An 18,789-nucleotide genomic window follows, 5' to 3' on the forward strand; every position below is an offset into this window, starting at 1 on the left:
CAATATTTATAGTTAAATGCACTAAACAGGACACAGAAGGGTAGTAGACAATTATAAAAGGCATAATTTATGAAGAAGATGTAACAGCCACAAATCTCTATTTACCAAAAACATGGAACTAAATATTTGAACTGAGATCTACTAGAAATAAAAAAAGAACTAGACCATAGTTCTATGACAATGGCAACTTTCAAAACACAGTTTCAGAACTGGACAAATTTAGTACAAAAAGCAAATATGGAAAAAACCGAATAATGTAATCATTAAACTTACTTTTTAAACAGAAGATAACGTTTTGTTTGTGTGTTCATGTCCCAATTACAAAAATCAATTTTGTACTTGGGAACAAAGTAAACCTTATCAAATTATAAAAAGTAAACACTTTACAGTCCACATTCGTTGATCTTAAGTCAACAAAGTTAGAAATAGTTAAAAGGTAACTCCCCCAATCTGCATTAATTAGAAATTGAAATCAGATTACTGAAAAAAGTAACAACTTTTGAAACTGATATACACTGGTGATGTCCTCATACCTACTACGGGAAATGCCTTATTGCCAGCTTTTCACATTATGCTGTCGTCATCATTTAACAGACTCTTTTGCAAATTGATCTAACTCTTGCAACATATTATCATTCGATTTCATACAAAGGTTATTCCCTGGCATGCACTTGAGGAGTCTGGGCTTTGTGGGAGTTGTTTCTGGGCATATATTAACCTACAAAATATATGACACAGAAGATTGTCCTTGTAAATAGAGTTTTAAGTTTAAAAAATACAAACTATGGAGTGTTAGATAGGACTCTATTTCCTAGGCTATGAATACAATTGACATATTTTCTGTATATGAAACTTCCAAATGAGATAAATATATTAAAAGCACCACAACTTCCACATGATTTAAATCCAGAAAATAATTCCCCAGGTTTCTGAAACGCTTCTCACAGTCTTGGCAATTTCAAGATGCCACTGGATTATTATAGGATGTCTCCATGCCCTGATTGTCCTTCAAATCTCAGAAATGGATGCTAGAAAATTACTTTAAAAGATGCTGCATAAGTGGAAGTTACTGATCCTCTCCTTATCTAGTGCTCTGTGGAGGGACACAATCAAGGAGGAACTTCTGCCTCTGAAAATTACAGGCGATCCCACAGCATTACTGGAGCTTGGAAGGGCTGGAAAGACAGGGTCTGCCAAAGACTGAGGCTAAATTAGAACCTCAGGGAATGCTGTCCTCCTCCACACTCCATAATCTCACTGACAAGCATCATATAAAAATATCAGTGGAATAGAGCTGGTGGACCTACAAGAGAGAGCCTCTCTCCCAGGAGCAAAGAGAGAGCGAAAGCGATGCATGCAGACAAACACGAAGTATGTCTAGGGGAATCAGGAGCTGCTGGCACATATTCACACAGAAACAACAAACTTGAAACTCAGCCTAATCCCCATTAAGATGAGCACAAGCCCCCACGCATAAAGAACTAGCAAAATAAAATGTGTGCTCTTCTCAAAGCATAAAACACTTTTGACCTTAGTATCTACTGTCTTCCACAACATGTCCAGTATGCAAAAAAGCAAGGAAAAACAGAAGACATAAAATAATCATTAGAACTAGACTCGGATGTGACACAGGCGGCGGAACTATCAGAAAGGGAATTTAAAACAACTCAGTAATATGCTAATGGTCCTAATGAAAAAGACAGACCGTATGCAAGATCAGGTAGGTCATTTTAGCAGAGAGCTGGAAAACTATAAACATGAACCTAATGGGAACAATAGAAATTTTAAACCACAGCACTAGAGAAGAAAAATGCCTTCAAAAGGCTCACCAGTGAACTTGCACAGCTCAGGAAAGACTAAATTAACTTGAAGATAGAGCAATAGAAACTGTATGACTCCATTTACATGAAATAGCCAGAATAGGTCAATTCCTAAAGACAGAACACAGATTGGTGATTGCCAGGGACTAGGATCAGGGAGAAATGGAGAGAAGCTGCTTAATGGGTATGAGATTTTATTTTGGAATGACGAGAATGTTTTGGAAGTAGAGGTGGTGGTTGCACAATATTGTGTATGTACTAAATGCCACTGAGTTGTTCACTTTAAAATGATCCATTCTATGTTAAATGAATTTCACCTCAGTACATTTTAAAAAATAATAAATGGGAAAATTAATGTAATTTTCTGTATTAACAGACTGAATAAGAAAAATTATATTCTTTTCAAAAAATACTGTAAAAACAATAAAATTCATCCTCCATTGCCAATAAAAATTCACAGCACTCTAGGAATAGAAAAGAATGTCCCTACCTTAACAAAGGGCAACTACAAAAACTTATGGCTAACATCATACTTGAAGATAAGTGGGTAAATGCTTTCCCCCAAGACTGAAAAAAATGTCAACAGTTTCCTCTCTCACCACTTGTATTAGTGTGCTCTCACGCTGCTAATAAAGACATACCTAACACTGGCTAATTTATAAAGGAAAGAGGTTTGATGGACTCACAGTTTCACGTGGCTGCGGAAGCCTCATGGTGGAAGGCGATGGAGGAGCAAAGTCACATCTCACATGGCGGTAGGTAAGAGAGCTTGTGCAGGGGAACTCCCATCTATAAAACCATCAGATCTCGTGAGATTTATTCACCACCATGAGAACAGTCTGGGGGAAACTGCCCCATGATTCAGTGATCGCCACCTGGCCCTGCCCTTGACACGTGGGGATTATTACAATTCAAGGAGAGATTTGGGTGGGGACACAACCAAACCATATCACCACTCCTATTCAATACTGTGCAGTAAGTCAAGAAAAAGAAATAAAAGGCAGGCAGATTGGAGAAGAAGAAATAAATCTGTTTTCATTCGTAGATTATATAATTATCTATACAGAAATCCCTACATATTTACCCCCCAAAAGCTACTGGAACTAATAAATGTGTTTAGCAAGGCTAGAATATAAAGTCAAGGTACAAAAGGCAATTGTATTCCTATGTACCAGCAATGAGTAACTAGATAGGAAACTAAAATTTTTAAATAAAATTATATGTTTAAAAAACATTTACAATAACATCAACATATGAAGTACTTAGATATTAATTTAATAAAATATATGCAGGATATGTCATGTTCATGGGTTGGAAAAGATTCTTGTTAGTGTATCAATTGTCCCCAGTTTTATCTATAAATTCAATGCTATTCTAATCAATATCTTAGCAATCAGATATTGATCAAATAATTCTAAAATTTATGCGGAAAGGCAAAGGAACTAGAACGGTCAAAATAATTATGAAAAAGAACAAAGTTGTAGGACCTCCCTTACCTAATTTATTCCCGCTGCCCAATTTAAAGATGTAAACTGGGTAGCAAGAGTCCTCCAGCTTAAGGTACAGTAAAAAAGAGTGTGATTTTGGTGAAAGACAAAGACCAGGATAGACAGCCCAGAAATAGACCCAGACAAATATACCTGAGTTTTTACATAGGTGCAGTAGCAACTTGATGGACAAAGGGTAGTCTTTTCAACAAACAGTGCTGGGACAATCGAGTGTCCACATGCAAAACAAATAAACCTTGACATATACGTCATACTTCATTAAAAATTAAACTTTCCCAGTGCTTTGGGAGACCAAGGTGGGAATATCGCTTGAGGCCAGGAGTTCAAGACCAGCCTGGGCTGCATAGTAAGACCATGTCTCAAAAATAAATAAATAAATAAAATTAACCAGGCTTGGTGGCACGCACCTGTAGTCCCAGCTACTTGGGAGGCTGAGGTGGGAGGATTGCTTGAGCCTAGGAGATTGAGGCTGCAGTGAGCCAAGATCTTACTTCTCCACTCCAGCCTGGGCAATAGAGTGAGACTGTGTCTCAAACACACACACACACACACACACACACACACACACACCCCAGCTGGTTTTTCTTTTTTAAAAAAAAAAATTAACAAGATAAAAGTAGGGAAGGCAGGAGACCTTTGAGCCCGAGAGTTTCTATCCTGAACTTTGATTGTAAGGATGTTTTAATTCAGGTGATATTTGGACATACATATGCAACTTTAACACTGAATCATGCCAACATTCATGACTTTTCTTTAAATTCTCTTAAGCCGTTTAATATCTTATCACGTTTTACACAGAGCAGTTGAACTGTCTGACTTTTTTGCACTTTAATTTTACATTAATGGTTTTAATCTAGATTAGTTTCTCCATTTAAATTAGCCAATGAAGATTTGGTTCCTTAGTTTTTTTGTGGGGGGGGGTTCATATCCATTATTTTTAACTCATTATGACTTCTGCCAATGTGCATTTTCCTTTGAGGCCACTATTTCTTCCAATCCTATATTTAAAGGAAAAACTTTATTAGACAAATTAAATTTAACAGAGTTTAATTAGGCCAGAATAGCCTCAGAGAGATGGCAGTGGAGCCACGTGGTGGAAGATTTATGAACAGAAAAGAAATGTAGAGAAAATGAAAATGAGGTCTAGAAACAGCTGGATTGTTTACAGCTCTGTGCCATATTTGAACACAGTTTGAACAGTTGCCTGCTCTCAATTTCTGTACGGCCTCGTCACCGATGGTCTGCATACCACACTCTAGGGAGCACTGTGCTAGGCCATACAGTAAGTTCAGTAAACTGTATAAAATTCATATACACACCACATTCTCTGACAATGGAATTAAATTAGACATCAGTAAAAGTATAAACTGACAATCTTCATAAAATTATTTTATTTTTAGATGTGATATTGGCATTGTAAGTAGTTTGAGAGAGATTAGAGAGAGTAAGGTCTTAACTCTAAAGATGCAACAAAATTAACTGCATTTTGACCATTGTTGAATTTGAGTGTTAGCTATGTGGGGGTGCTTTATATTTCTCTCACTGTTTTTTCACATTTGAAATTTTCTCTAATTAAAAAATAATTTCTATATATTTTGAAAAATACCCCATTTGCACATGGATCATGAATCAAGGGATGGAGATTAACAAAGCACACAGAGCTCAGTGAATAATGGAACTGTTAAATATCAGCACTTGGGGAAGCAGTAACAGAAGATCTTACAGGTAAATATATAATCATAAGTCCTTATGCTAAGAAAGATGGACTGAAAATTAATAAGCCAAATGTCCAACTGAAACTAAGCAGCATACTGGACCCAAAGAAGGGCAAGGGGCAAGATAACAAAGGCAGAAATCATGAAATACAAAATAATGAGGAAATAGAGAGGAACATAACCAAGGCTTGCTCTTTGAAAAAGATTAATAAAGTAGATAAACTGCTTCTGAGACTACTTAAGCACAAAAAGGCACAAATAAACAATGTTTGGGATGTAAAAGGAACATAATGATAAATACAACCATGATTGTAAACATAAGACAATACTAAAACAAATTTATGTGAGTAAATTTGACAGCTTACAAGAAATCACAAATTCCTAGAAAAAATGTAGTTTTCACAATCAATTCAAGAAGTGTAAAGCCTGACCAGTTATGCTACTCTTAAATACATTGAATTATTAATTCTAAATGTTTTCACAAATAAAAATACCATATGGTTTCAAAAGTGAGTTCTTCTAAACCTGTTAGATCATTTCAATCTTACATAAACTCTTCGAAAGGATCAAATGTGAATGAATGGTCATCAAATCATTCTTTGGAGCCTGGATAATTTTGATACTCAAAGCAGAGAAAGACAGAAGACAAAACTATGGGCCAGCCTCATACTGAACATAGATGCAAAAATCCAAAACAACCTGTGAGTAAACCAAATGCAGCTGCCAGCCAGCCCTTCCTCTGGGTGCAAATCCGTCAATACATTAAAAAGACAAAGTGTCAGGACCAAATTGTGTTTATTCCAGGGTCCTAACAGTGGTTCAACAGTGGAGAATATATAAATTTATTCACCACTTTCACAAATTAAAGGGGAAAATCATCTGAACATTTCAAAAGAAGCATTTAGTACAATTCAACATCTATTATTAACTTAAAAATTCTTAGTAGACTAGAAATAAAAGGGAATTTCCTTAAACTTAAAAAGGATACCTATCAAAACCTCACAATAAACATCATTCATAAAGGGGCAATGGCTACGAGTGTCCTCTTAGAGAACTTCCGAGATGTTTCCCATTAAAATAAAAATCAAGGCAACAGTGTACTGAGGATCTGTGTGTGCAATAAGACAAGAAAAAGAAGTTACAGGTATAAGGATTGAAAGATATAAAGCAAAACTCTCACTGGTCACAGATGACAGGATGGTCTACTGAGAAACCACAAAAGAATCTGCACAGAAATTATTGGAAATAAGAGAGTTTAGGAAGGGGGCTGCCTCTAGGATCAATAAGCAAAAACCATTTGTATTGCTATACACTAGCAATAAATAGTTGGAAAACATAATTTATCAAGAACTCTGCTTAAAAAACTCAACATTATCTAAGAGTAAGTTTAACAAAAATGTGTACAATTTACATGCGGAAAATTATAAAATTTATTGAAAACATTTTAAAATGGCCTAAATAAATGGAAACAGATTCCACATCATGGATAGGAAAAAAATCAGTATTTTAAAGATATTTAATTCACAGAGTTTACATGATTCCGATCAAAATCCCAAAAGACTTTTTGAGGAAATTTAACTAACTGAGTCTTAAAATTTGTATGGAAGAACAAAGACCCAAGGCACTCTTGAAATAAAAAATGGTGGTGGGATTCGAGATATTGCTCCTCACAAGAGGGCATTAGCTGCAGGGGTCTGCCCGCAGACCCTGACCCAAACGACGGATGAATAAAACGTACACTGACACACAGATATTCTGCTTTGCCAGTCCAGCTGAGTGTCCGACAGCCTACACACCAAGAGAGGTTTGTCACTGTGGCTGGCTCTGAGCAGCTTGCACTTCAGGCATTTATTTAGTATACGCTTAACAACAGAAGCTCTGAGTCAACACACTTGTGGATAATTAACATGGTTAAGACAGTAGTTCTACGAATGATTAAAGCTCAGGTACCACGGTTTAAATACCATTAGGGGGCAATTTCCCTGGTCAACCTCCCCCTGCACCGAGAGGGCCATCTGGCTCAAAGGTTAGTTAATGGAGGTAGGGTAAACAGACTTAACTGGGGAAGCCTCTATTGTCCCTAGTATTTACCCTATGACCTAATGCTCTAAGGTAAGTACCGGCTGCCTTCAGCCTGTTCAATTATTACAAGCTATGTAACCTTTCAGCCTTCCGAAAAGGTTTGTGACTATTCCCTATAACTTTCCCTAATGTTTCCCTTTAATATTTCTGCCACCATCCTGAGTGAATCCCAACAGGACTTGCACTATTTGATATCAACACTACTATAAAGCTATAATAATTAAAATGCTATGGCATTGGACCAGGGAGAGACAGGCCTCTGATGCATCCCCTGTGTAAGAACTTTGTCTTGTTCTGGAAGAAGATTTGGGGATCAGAGACAGGATCCTGGGACAATTCATATCTATATGGGAAAACAAACTTCCTGAGTCCTTACTGTGTACAAAAATAAATTCTACATAGATTTAGGGCATAAATGGGAACAGTAAAACCTTATAAATAAGCAGTTATCTTTATCATCTTTCTGGCTAGGAAAGGATTTTTCTTTTTGAGACATGGTCTCACTCCAACACCCAGTCTGGAAGAAGGGATTTTTTTAAGCCCAAAAAGTGCTAATCCAAAAATGCAAGACTGATAACTTGAGAACATCTGTTGATAAAATGAATGCCATAAATAGTGTAGGAAAGTAACCTAAAGAATGGAAAAAATTATTGCAACACATAGAACTGAGGACGGATCAGAATAAAGCATTCCTGCAAACAATGAGAGACCAAAACCCCAAGGGAAGAGGAGAGCAAAATACATAAAATACATGAGTAGGCATTTCAGAGAAGAGTATGTATAATTGTGATGAGAGAGAGATAGAGAGGGAGAGAAAGTTTCTCTACTTTATAATCAGGGAAATGCAAAATGGGACCACAGTTAAATATCATTTTATATTGACTAAATGGGAAAATATTAAGAAATTTATTAATACATACTGTTGGGAATAACAGGAACACTTAGACACCACTGGAAGCAGGTAAATGGTTCAAATACTTGGAAAACAATCTGGTTCCATGTATATTAGGTTGCCCAGGTATACACTTGGCCTAGAGATATTCTTACACAGTGCTCCAGGAATCATGTGCAAAAATGTTCCTAGTCTGCAGTAGCAAAACCTTGGGAATAATCTGACAGGACAGTGGTTAAACAAAGTGCCACATATTCATATCTGTGGAGTCACGAAGTCGAGGAACTGCAGCAACACCTCACGACTTGGTAACGAAAAACGATGAGCAAAAAGAATTCAAGCCTCAAGGAATATAAATGTTATGAAATCCCTTTAAAAATCCAGTATAAAAAAGAAAATCACAGGGAACATTCAAAGCAAAATTCGGGACGGCGGCTACCTCTGGAGGGAGGCAGTTGGATGTGAGAGCTTCTGGTAGATGCAGCTTGAATGAGATGTCGTTTGGGGTTGGGAGTGGGCTGCCTGGTGTTCATACGTCACCACACTTGATAATTTACAGAAGCCTTTCACATGTTTTTTCCTGTGTCTCAAACGGGGTACCGGGAGCCTCAGGGAAACAGCGGAGGCGCCTCCCCGGTGGCTTCTCTCTGGCGCCCTCTGGTGGGCGGGGCCCGGGCGAGCGGGGTCCCCTCGGGGCCTCTGGGAGCTGCAGCCCCCGTGGAACCCGGAGGGCGCCCTCCTCCGCCCAGCCGCGCTGCCACTTCCGGGTTGTTTGCTCCCGGAACCCTAACCGCAGCTCAGCGTGCGGGCAGAGCCGGCTGACAGGAGACAGGACACAGCACAGAGCCCCGCGCCCTCTGAGGCGGGTCGTTCCTGCACCAGCGTGGCTTGCCCTTTGGACGCGGCGAGGTTGTGTGTTCTCTGCTTTTGTTTTACTTGGAACAGATGTTTGGCTTTTGTCAAGGTCGTTTTTTCCAGTGAAATATGGCATCGAACATCTGATACTTGCCCACACAAATGTCTGTTTTAAGGTTCTCAACCCTTTTGACAATACAAAACAAGAGGAAGTTTCCAGGGGAAAACCCTCAAATCAGCCATTCTGAGCCTGTTTTCAGCCCCATCCGTACTCTCCTCCCTTCTTATCCAGAGCCTTTTGGGTGCCCAGAAGAGTAATATTCTTCTGCCTCGTAGCTCTGTGGTCCAAGGGTTTATGGCTACTGATTGTCCTCCTAGAGCGTTTCTGAGATGTGTTATGCTTCCTACTTGTCAGTGTGAAGGGAGGGGAGGCAAGTTCGCTGTCAGTCTGACAACATGTTTTTGCCACGTGATCTGCCACTGAAGTGATCTGCCACTGAAGAGAACTTGGCTATGGAGGGAGGTCAAGTAGCCCAGGGAGGTGGGCATTCCAAGTGTACCTCCTCGTGCAGCCCACCCTCTCCCCATAAAATTGGGTCCTGATTTTATGTGGAAGATGTTGTGTGTCTAGGAGCAGGAATCCACGGAAGACAAGATATGATATAGAACAAACAGGCAAAGGGACTGGTACAGCATATATTTGAGGGCAAATAATCACTCGAACTCGATAGGTGGCTGAAAATGTGAATGCCTTCGATAAAAATTAATTTATAAAACAGAAGAAAGAATATTTGAACAGATTTAAAACTAATATTCTAAAACTAAAATTTCTGAGATTTGGGGAAAGTGTATATTGCAAGAGATGTAGAGAAGAACAGTATGCTAAGGTCCCTTCTTGTTCAGATCAGAAGATATTGACAAATTATTCAAGTGAATAAAAAAACTATAGGTCTATATGTGTTTTCAGATTCAAGGGTAACCACTGGTAGAATAACAACAGGATTCCAAATCATCAAGCAAAAAGAAGAACAAACAAAAAATGATCAATCCAAACATAGGGAAAGGAAACACACATACACACATACATATACATACATACATACACACATGCACACACACATGCACACACATACATACGCGTACACACACACATACATTCACATCATAACAGCCAAATTTAGTGATCATGATAAATATGGCTGTTTAATTCTCCTATAAAAAGGAAAAACTTTCCGTTTATGTCAAAGCTATAGAATGTTTAGAGGACACCTATCAAGAACAAAAATAACATAAAGATACTTTAAATATTATGATGAGCAAAGATAGACCAGGGAAATACTATGAAAAGCAAACACATGTAGCAACAGTTATCGGGGGGACAAAAAGATGTTTATATAACAGTAAAAGGTACAATTAGAAGATAAATTGCCAATTTTTAATACATATTAACATATCTGAGTAGATTTTTAAAATAAAAGATAATGTAATAAAACATGATTCTAGTCAGAGAAATCAAGGCACCTTACCTAGAAATGACAAGATCACATAGATCTTTTCTAAAGGCGACTTTTTTTTTTTGAGACGGAGTCTTGCTTTGTCGCCCAGGCCAGAGTGCAGTGGCGCCATCTCGGCTCACTACAAGCTCCGCCTCCCGGGTTCACGCCATTCTCCTGCCTCAGCCTCCCGAGTAGCTGGGACTACAGGTGCCCGCCACCACGCCCGGCTAATTTTTTGTACTTTTAGTAGAGACAGGGTTTCACCGTGTTAGCCAGGATAGTCTCAATCTCCTGACCTCATGATCCGCCCACCTTGGCATCCCAAAGTGCTGGGGTTACAGGCGTGAGCCACCGTGCCTGGCCATAAAGGCGACTTCTAAATTAAAAATAATTGATGGGGAAGGTCTTTTAGAAAACATTGTCTAAATTCCAAAGGCCATAAAGGAAAAGTCTGAAAATTTTAACTGTATAAAAATCTAATTTTCTACATGGGAAATCAAACAAAAGACTGGGAGGAACTTCCAAACCATCAAACATAAAAACAACTAATATTTATTTGATAGACAAAGAGTCCTTAAAGTCTGAGAAGAAATATGTAAAATCCCAATACGAAAAGGGAAGGAATTGTTTCATTAAAAAAGAAATTCAAATAAATAATCAGTAGATGAAAAGATGCTCCACTTCTTTATTGACCAGAGAAATGCAAATTAAAGTAATGACATATGAATTTTCAGTTATCGGTGACTGACAGTATTTAGTGTTGGAGAAGATGTGTAGAAATTGGCACTCCCATCCTACTGTGGGGGGTTTTAAGTGTTCCAACCTTTTGAGGAAGCAGTTTTATATACCTATTAACATTGTAAGTCCACATATCCAGTGACCTAACCGTCCCACTCCCACGAAACTGACTTACAGAGATAGGTGCATGTCTGAACAAAGATACATCTACAGGGCACCATTGTGGCACCTTTTGTAACATAAATAGTTGGGGAAACCATTTGAATTGTTCATCAACTCGAAATAGACAAATTGTGAAATACAAAATGTAGTATGTGTGTGTATGTTTATATAAATTGTTTTTAAAGTTTGGAAGAATACACAGAATACTTTTAACCATAGCATGGTACACACTATTGATTAGTAATCAATCCCATTCCTAATTCCCTTAAGATTTTGACACATTCACTTAAAACGTCTTTCCACTTTCCAGCCGCTCTTGCATAGAGGAGTGGTGACATTCTAACCAATAATTTAAAAAATCTCAGATTTTCTGGAAGTTTCTTGGAAAGCTCTCATTTTCCTGATAAATAAGATAGACAAGAGAAGCACTTCCAGAATGGCAGGATAAGAAGCTCTGAAAATCTGTTCCTCCAGAACGGCAATGTGACCACCAGCAAAAGTGTTGAAAAATGAATGGAGCCTCAGAGACCTTTGGGGCATCATCAAGGGTATCTAACAGGTACAATGGGAATCACAGAAAGAGAGAAAATAAGGGGACAAAAATACTATTTGAAGAAATAATGGGTGTAAATTCCCCAAATTTGATGAAAAAGATCCATCTACATATCCAAAAGCTTAATAAATGAATATTCATTTGTTGTCATTTATTCATTTATTCTCAAAATAGAATAAATGAACGGAGAGCCGTACCTGCACACACTGTAGTCAAACAATCAAAGGGAAACTGGGAGTCCTGGAAGCAGCAAGAGCGAGATGAGTTGCCAGGTAAATCAGCCCTCAATAAAATAGCACCGCCTCTTCACCCGAAACCAAAATGAGTCGTCAGGTAAATCAGCCCTTGATAAAATAGCAGCGCCTCTTCACCCGAAACCAAAATGAGTCATCAGGTAAATCAGCCCTCGATAAAACATCAGGAACCTGTTCACCTGAAACCGAAATGAGTCGTCAGGCAAATCAGCCCTCGACAAAATAGCAGGGACCTGTTCACCCGAAACCGAAATGAGTCATCAGGCAAATCAGCCCTCGATAAAATAGCAAGAACCTGTTCACCTGAAACCAAAATGAGTCGTCAGGTAAATCAGCCCTTGATAAAATAGCAGGAACCTGTTCACCTGAAACCGAATGAGTCATCAGGTAAATCAGCCCTTGATAAAATAACAGCACTTGTTGACCAGAAGCCATGGGATCAGCAGGCAGTGAGATGACACAGTCAGGGCACTGAAGGAAAACACTGCTAACCAAAAATTCTGTATCCAGAAAACATGCTTCCAAAAAGAGAGAAGTATTACAGCTCTTTAGAATTTGTCTAGCAGGTTTTCTGGTACCCTCTCCCATTAATTTATTAATTAAAATTTAAAATATGTCTTAGCCTTTTGGCTAAGATCAAATGTCAAAAAGAAAGAGAAATTAAGACATTCTTGGATAAACAACACCGAGAGAATTCATAAGCCTGTCATAAGAAATACTAAAGGAAGTCTCTTGGGTCAAAGTCAAAGAACACTAGTAACTCAAATGCACATTATACACAGAATTAAAGTAAGTGCCAAAAAGTATTTTAGTAGGTACAAAATTAAAACTGCAAATAATAAAAAGATAATTAGCAGAATTTTTCCTTCTCAATGGGGTTTAAAATATGGAAGCTGCCTTTGTAGGGTGAATTTGGGACTTGCAGTTTCCACTTCACCCACTTTCGTGTTGTTTGCATTTGTTAAAAGGAGATATTTTATTTCCCCAATTAAAATTATCTTTCTAATCTTTATAAACAATTATTTAATTCCAGTAAATCTTCTCTATATTGCTTTACTAGTGAGTTCTATTAAAATTTTGAAGCACAGACAATTCCCCTACAGTATAAAGTATCCCCAGGCACAGAGAAGACAGGGGTTTTGCAGTGATTTCTAGAATAGTGCAATTTTTATGCAAGAACCTAATATAACACAAAAACTATAGCCTGATTTTATTTGCGGGTATAGATGCAAAATTACTAAAAATACTATTAACAAGTTGAATCCTTAGAATGTTAAAAGAGTATCACTCCATGAACGAGTTGGTTGTGATGTGGAATTATGAGGTACTTTTATGATACAATATAAAAATTTATGGTAATTATATGGTACACTGTGAGACAGTGTTTTCATCTAGCATCATACTAGCAGGTCTACGGAGAAAAATCACAGGATTGTCTCAATCAAAAAGAGATTTCATTAACCCAACTCTCATCCCTGATAAACACTGTTAGTTATCTAGAGAAAGAAGAAAATTGTCCCAATACTGTCACCTCTTTGCCACACCCAGCCAACAGCAGACGTGACAGAAACCTGAAGAACACCCTGCCACAGGCACAGGCACTCTGCCATCCTGATTATTTAACCTTGTCACAGGCACACGCATACGCACTCTGTCATCCTGATTATTTAACCTTGTCACAGGAACAGGCACTCTGTGGTCCTGATTATTTAACCTTGTCACAGGCACAGGCACAGGTACTCTGTGGTTCTGATTATTTAATCTTGTCACAGGCACAGGCACACGCACAGGCACTCTGTCATCCTGATTTTTTTTTTTATATCTTTTTAAAAAAATTTTATTATTATTATACTTTAAGTTTTAGGGTACATGTGCACAACATGCAGGTTTGTTACATATGTATACATGTGCCATGTTGGTGTGCTGCACCCATTAACTCATCATTTAGCATTAGGTATATCTCCTAATGCTATCCCTCCCCCTCCCCCACCCCACAACAGTCCCCAGTGTGTGATGTTCCCCTTCCTGTGTCCATGTGTTCTCATTGTTCAATTCCCACCTATGAGCGAGAACATGGGGTGTTTGGTTTTTTGTCCTTGCGATAGTTTGCTGAGAATGATGGTTTCCAGTTTCATCCATGTCCCTACAAAGGACATGAACTCATCATTTTTTATGGCTGCATAGTATTCCATGATGTATATGTGCCACATTTTCTTAATCCAGTCTATCGTTGTTGGACATTTAGGTTGGTTCCAAGTCTTTGCTATTGTGAATAGTGCCGCTATAAACATACGTGTGCATGTGTCTTTATAGCAGCATGATTTATAATCCTTTGGGTATATACCCAGTAATGGGATGGCTGCGTCAAATGGTATTTCTAGTTCTAGATCCCTGAGGAATTGCCACACTGACTTCCACAATGGTTGAACTAGTTTACAGTCCCACCAACCGTGTAAAAGTGTTCCTATTTCTCCACATCCTCTCCAGTTGTTTCCTGACTTTTTAATAATCGCCATTCTAACTGGTGTGAGATGGTATCTCATTGTGGTTTTGATTTGCATTTCTCCGATGGCCAGTGATGATGAGCATTTTTTCATGTGTTTTTTGGCTGTATAAATGTCTTGAGAAGTGTCTGTTCATATCCTTCACCCACTTTTTGATGGGGTTGTTTGTTTTTTTCTTGTAAATTTGTTGGAGTTCATTGTAGATTCTGGATATTAGCCCTTTGTCAGATGAGTAGGTTGCAAAACTTTTCTCCCATTCTGTAGGTTACCTGTTCACTCTGATGGTAGTTTCTTTTGCTGAGCAGAAGCTCTTTAGTTTAATTACATCCCATTTGTTAATTTTGGCTTTTGTTGCCATTGCTTTTGGTGTTTTAGACATGAAGTCCTTGCCCATGCCGATGTCCTGAATGGTATTGCCTAGGTTTTCTTCTAGGGTTTTTATGGTTTTAGGTCTAACATGTAAGTCTTTAATCCGTCTTGAATTAATTTTTGTATAAGGTGTAAGGAAGGGATCCAGTTTCAGCTTTCTACATATGGCTAGCCAGTTTTCCCAGCACCATTTATTAAATAGGGAATCCTTTCCCCCTTGCTTGTTTTTGTCAGGTTTGTCAAAGATCAGATAGTTGTAGATAAAAGGCATTATTTCTGAGGGCTCTGTTCTGTTCCATTGGTCTATATCTCTGTTTTGGTACCAGTACCATGCTGTTTTGGTTACTGTAGCCTTGTAGTATAGTTTGAAGTCAGGTAGCGTGATGTCTCCAGCTTTGTTCTTTTGGCTTAGGATTGACTTGGCAATGCAGGCTCTTTTTTGGTTCCATATGAACTTTAAAGTAGTTTTTTCCAATTCTGTGAAGAAAGTCATTGGTAGCTTGATGGGGATGGTATTGAATCTATAAATTACCTTGGGCAGTATGGCCATTTTCACAATATTGATTCTTCCTACCCATGAGCATGGAATGTTCTTCCATTTGTTTGTATCCTCTTTTATTTCATTGAGCAGTGGTTTGTAGTTCTCCTTGAAGAGGTCCTTCACATCCCTTGTAAGTTGGATTCCTAGGTATTTTATTCTCTTTGAAGCAATTGTGAATGGGAGTTCACTCATGATTTGGCTCTCTGTTTGTCTGTTATTGGTGTGTAAGAATGCTTGTGATTTTTGCACATTGATTTTGTATCCTGAGACTTTGCTGAAGTTGCTTATCAGCTTGAGGAGATTTTGGGCTGAGATGATGGGGTTTTCTAGATATACAATCATGTCATCTGCAAACAGGGACAATTTGACTTCCTCTTTTCCTAATTGAATACTCTTTATTTCCTTCTCCTGCCTAATTGCCCTGGCCAGAACTTACAACACTATGTTGAATAGGAGTGGTGAGAGAGGGCATCCCTGTCTTGTGCCCGTTTTCAAAGGGAATGCTTCCAGTTTTTGCCCATTCGGTATGATATTGGCTGTGGGTTTGTCATAGATAGCTGTTATTATTTTGAGATACATCCCATCAATACCTAATTTATTGAGAGTTTTTAGCATGAAGCATTGTTGAATTTTGTCAAAGGCCTTTTCTGCATCTATTGAGATAATCATGTGGTTTTTGTCTTTGGTTCTGTTTGTATGTTGGAGTACATTTATTGATTTGCATATGTTGAACCAGGCTTGCATCCCAGGGATGAAGCCCACTTGATCATGGTGGATAAGCTTTTTGATGTGCTGCTGGATTCGGTTTGCCAGTATTTTACTGAAGATTTTTGCATCGATGTTCATCAAGAATATTGGTCTAAAATTCTCTTTTTTGGTTGTGTCTCTGCCAGGCTTTGGTATCAGGATGATGCTGGCCTCATAAAATGAGTTAAGGAGGATTCCCTCTTTTTGTATTGATTGGAATAGTTTCAGAAGGAATGGTACCAGCTCCTCTTTGTACCTCTGGTAGAATTCGGCTGTGAACCCATCTGGTCCTGGACTTTTTTTGGTTGGTAAGCTATTGATTATTCCTCAGTTTCAGAGGCTGTTATTGGTCTATTCAGAGATTCAACTTCTTCCTGGTTTAGTCTTGGGAGGATGTATGTGTCGAGGAATTTGTCCATTTCTTCTAGATTTTCTAGTTTTTTTGCATAGAGGTGTTTATAGTATTCTCTGATGGTAGTTTGTATTTCTGTGGGATCAGTGGTGATATCCCCTTTATCATTTTTTATTGCATCTATTTAATTCTTCTCTCTTTTCTTCTTTATTAGTCTTGCTAGCGGTCTATCAATTTTGTTGATCTTTTCAAAAAACCAGCTCCTGGATTCATTAATTTTTTTGAATGGTTTTTTGTGTCTCTATTTCCTTCAGTTCTGCTCTGATCTTAGTTATTTCTTGCCTTCTGCTAGCTTCTGAATGTGTTTGTTCTTGCTTTTCTAGTTCTTTTAATTGTGATGTTAGGGTGTCAATTTTAGATCTTTCCTGCTTTCTCTTGTGGGCATTTAGTGCTATAAATTTCCCTCTACATACTGCTTTGAATGTGTCCCAGAGATTCTGGTATGTTGTGTCTTTGTTCTTGTTGGTTTCAAAGAACATCTTTATTTCTGCCTTCATTTCATTATTTACCCAGTAGTCATTCAGGAGCAGGTTGTTCAGTTTCCACGTAGTTGAGCGGTTTTGAGTGAGTTTCTTAATCCTGAGTTCTAGTTTGATTGCACTGTGGTCTGAGAGACAGTTTGTTATAACTCCTTCACTTATGAAGCTTAGTTTGGCTGGATATGAAATTCTGGGTTGAAAATTCTTTGCTTTAAGAATGTTCAATATTGGTCCCCACTCTCTTCTGGCTTGTAGTGTTTCTGCCGAGAGATCCGCTGTTAGTCTGATGGGCTTCCCTTTGTGGGTAACCCGACCTTTCTCTCTGGCTGCCCTTAACATTTTTTCCTTCATTTCTACTTTGGTGAATCTGACAATTATGTGTCTTGGAGTTGCTCTTCTCAAGGAGTATCTTTGTGGTGTTCTCTGTATTTCCTGAATCTGAATGTTGGCCTGCCTTGCTAGATTGAGGAAGTTCTCCTGGATAATATACTGCAGAGTGTTTTCCAACTTGGTTCCATTCTCCCCGTCACTTTCAGGTACACCAATCATATGTAGATTTGGTCTTTTCACATAGTCCCATATTTCTTGGAGGCTTTGTTCGTTTCTTTTTATTCTTTTTTCTCTAGACTTCTTTTCTCGCTTCATTTCATTCATTTCATCTTCCATCACTGATACCCTTTCTTCCAGTTGATCGCATCAGCTACTGAGGCTTCTGCATTCATCATGTAGCTTTTGTGCCTTGGTTTTCAGCTCCATCAGGTCCTTTAAGGACTTCTCTGCATTGGTTATTCTAGTTATCCATTCATCTAATTTTTTTTCAAAGCTTTTAACTTCTTTGCCATTGGTTCGAATTTCCTCCTGTAGCTCGGAGTAGTTTGATTGTCTGAAGCCTTCTTCTCTCAACTCGTCAAAGTCATTCTCCATCCAGCTTTGTTCCGTTGCTGGTGAGGAGCTGCGTTCCTTTGGAGGAGGAGAGGCGCTCTGATTTTTAGAGTTTCCAGTTTTTCTGCTCTGTTTTTTTCCCATCTTTGTGGTTTTGTCTACCTTTGGTCTTTGATGATGATGACATACAGATGGGTTTTTGGTGTGGATGTCCTTTCTGTTTGTTAGTTTTCCTTCAAACAGACAGGACCCTCAGCTGCAGGTCTGTTGGAGTTTGCTAGAGGTCCACTCCAGACCTGGGTTTGGAGTGTGCTAGAGGTCTACTCCAGACCATACCTGTTTGCCTGGGTATCAGCAGCGGTGTCTGCAGAACAGCAGATATTGGTGAACCGCAGATGCTGCTGCCTGATCGTTCCTCTGGAAGTTTTGTCTCAGAGGAGTACCCCGCCATGTGAGGTGTCCGTCCGCCCCTACTGGGGAGTGCCTCCCAGTTAGGCTACTCAGGGGTCAGGGACCCACTTGAGGAGGCAGTCTGCCCGTTCTCAGATCTCAAGCTGCGTGCTGGGAGAACCACGACTCTCTACAAAGCTGTCAGAGAGGGACATTTAAGTCTGCAGAGGTTACTGCTGTCTTTTTGTTTGTCTGTGTCCTGCCCCCAGAGGTGGAGCCTACAGAGGCAGGCAGGCCTCCTTGAGCTGTGGTGGGCTCCACCCAGTTAGAGCTTCCAGGCCGCTTTGTTTACCTTGATTAGGTAACAACTAAGTCAGCAATGGTGGGCGC

The 18,789-nt window shown here is 38.8% G+C and overlaps 1 pseudogene; it reads left to right on the plus strand.

The window, feature by feature from the left end:
* The first annotated feature begins 12,608 nt into the window (after nucleotides 1-12,608).
* LOC112135318 (U7 small nuclear RNA) lies at nucleotides 12,609-12,657 on the plus strand (annotated as a pseudogene).
* The last annotated feature ends 6,132 nt before the right edge of the window (nucleotides 12,658-18,789 follow it).

Source organism: Pongo abelii, chromosome 8 (genome assembly GCF_028885655.2).
Source record: "Pongo abelii isolate AG06213 chromosome 8, NHGRI_mPonAbe1-v2.0_pri, whole genome shotgun sequence".
In the NCBI taxonomy this organism is placed as follows: domain Eukaryota; kingdom Metazoa; phylum Chordata; class Mammalia; order Primates; family Hominidae; genus Pongo; species Pongo abelii.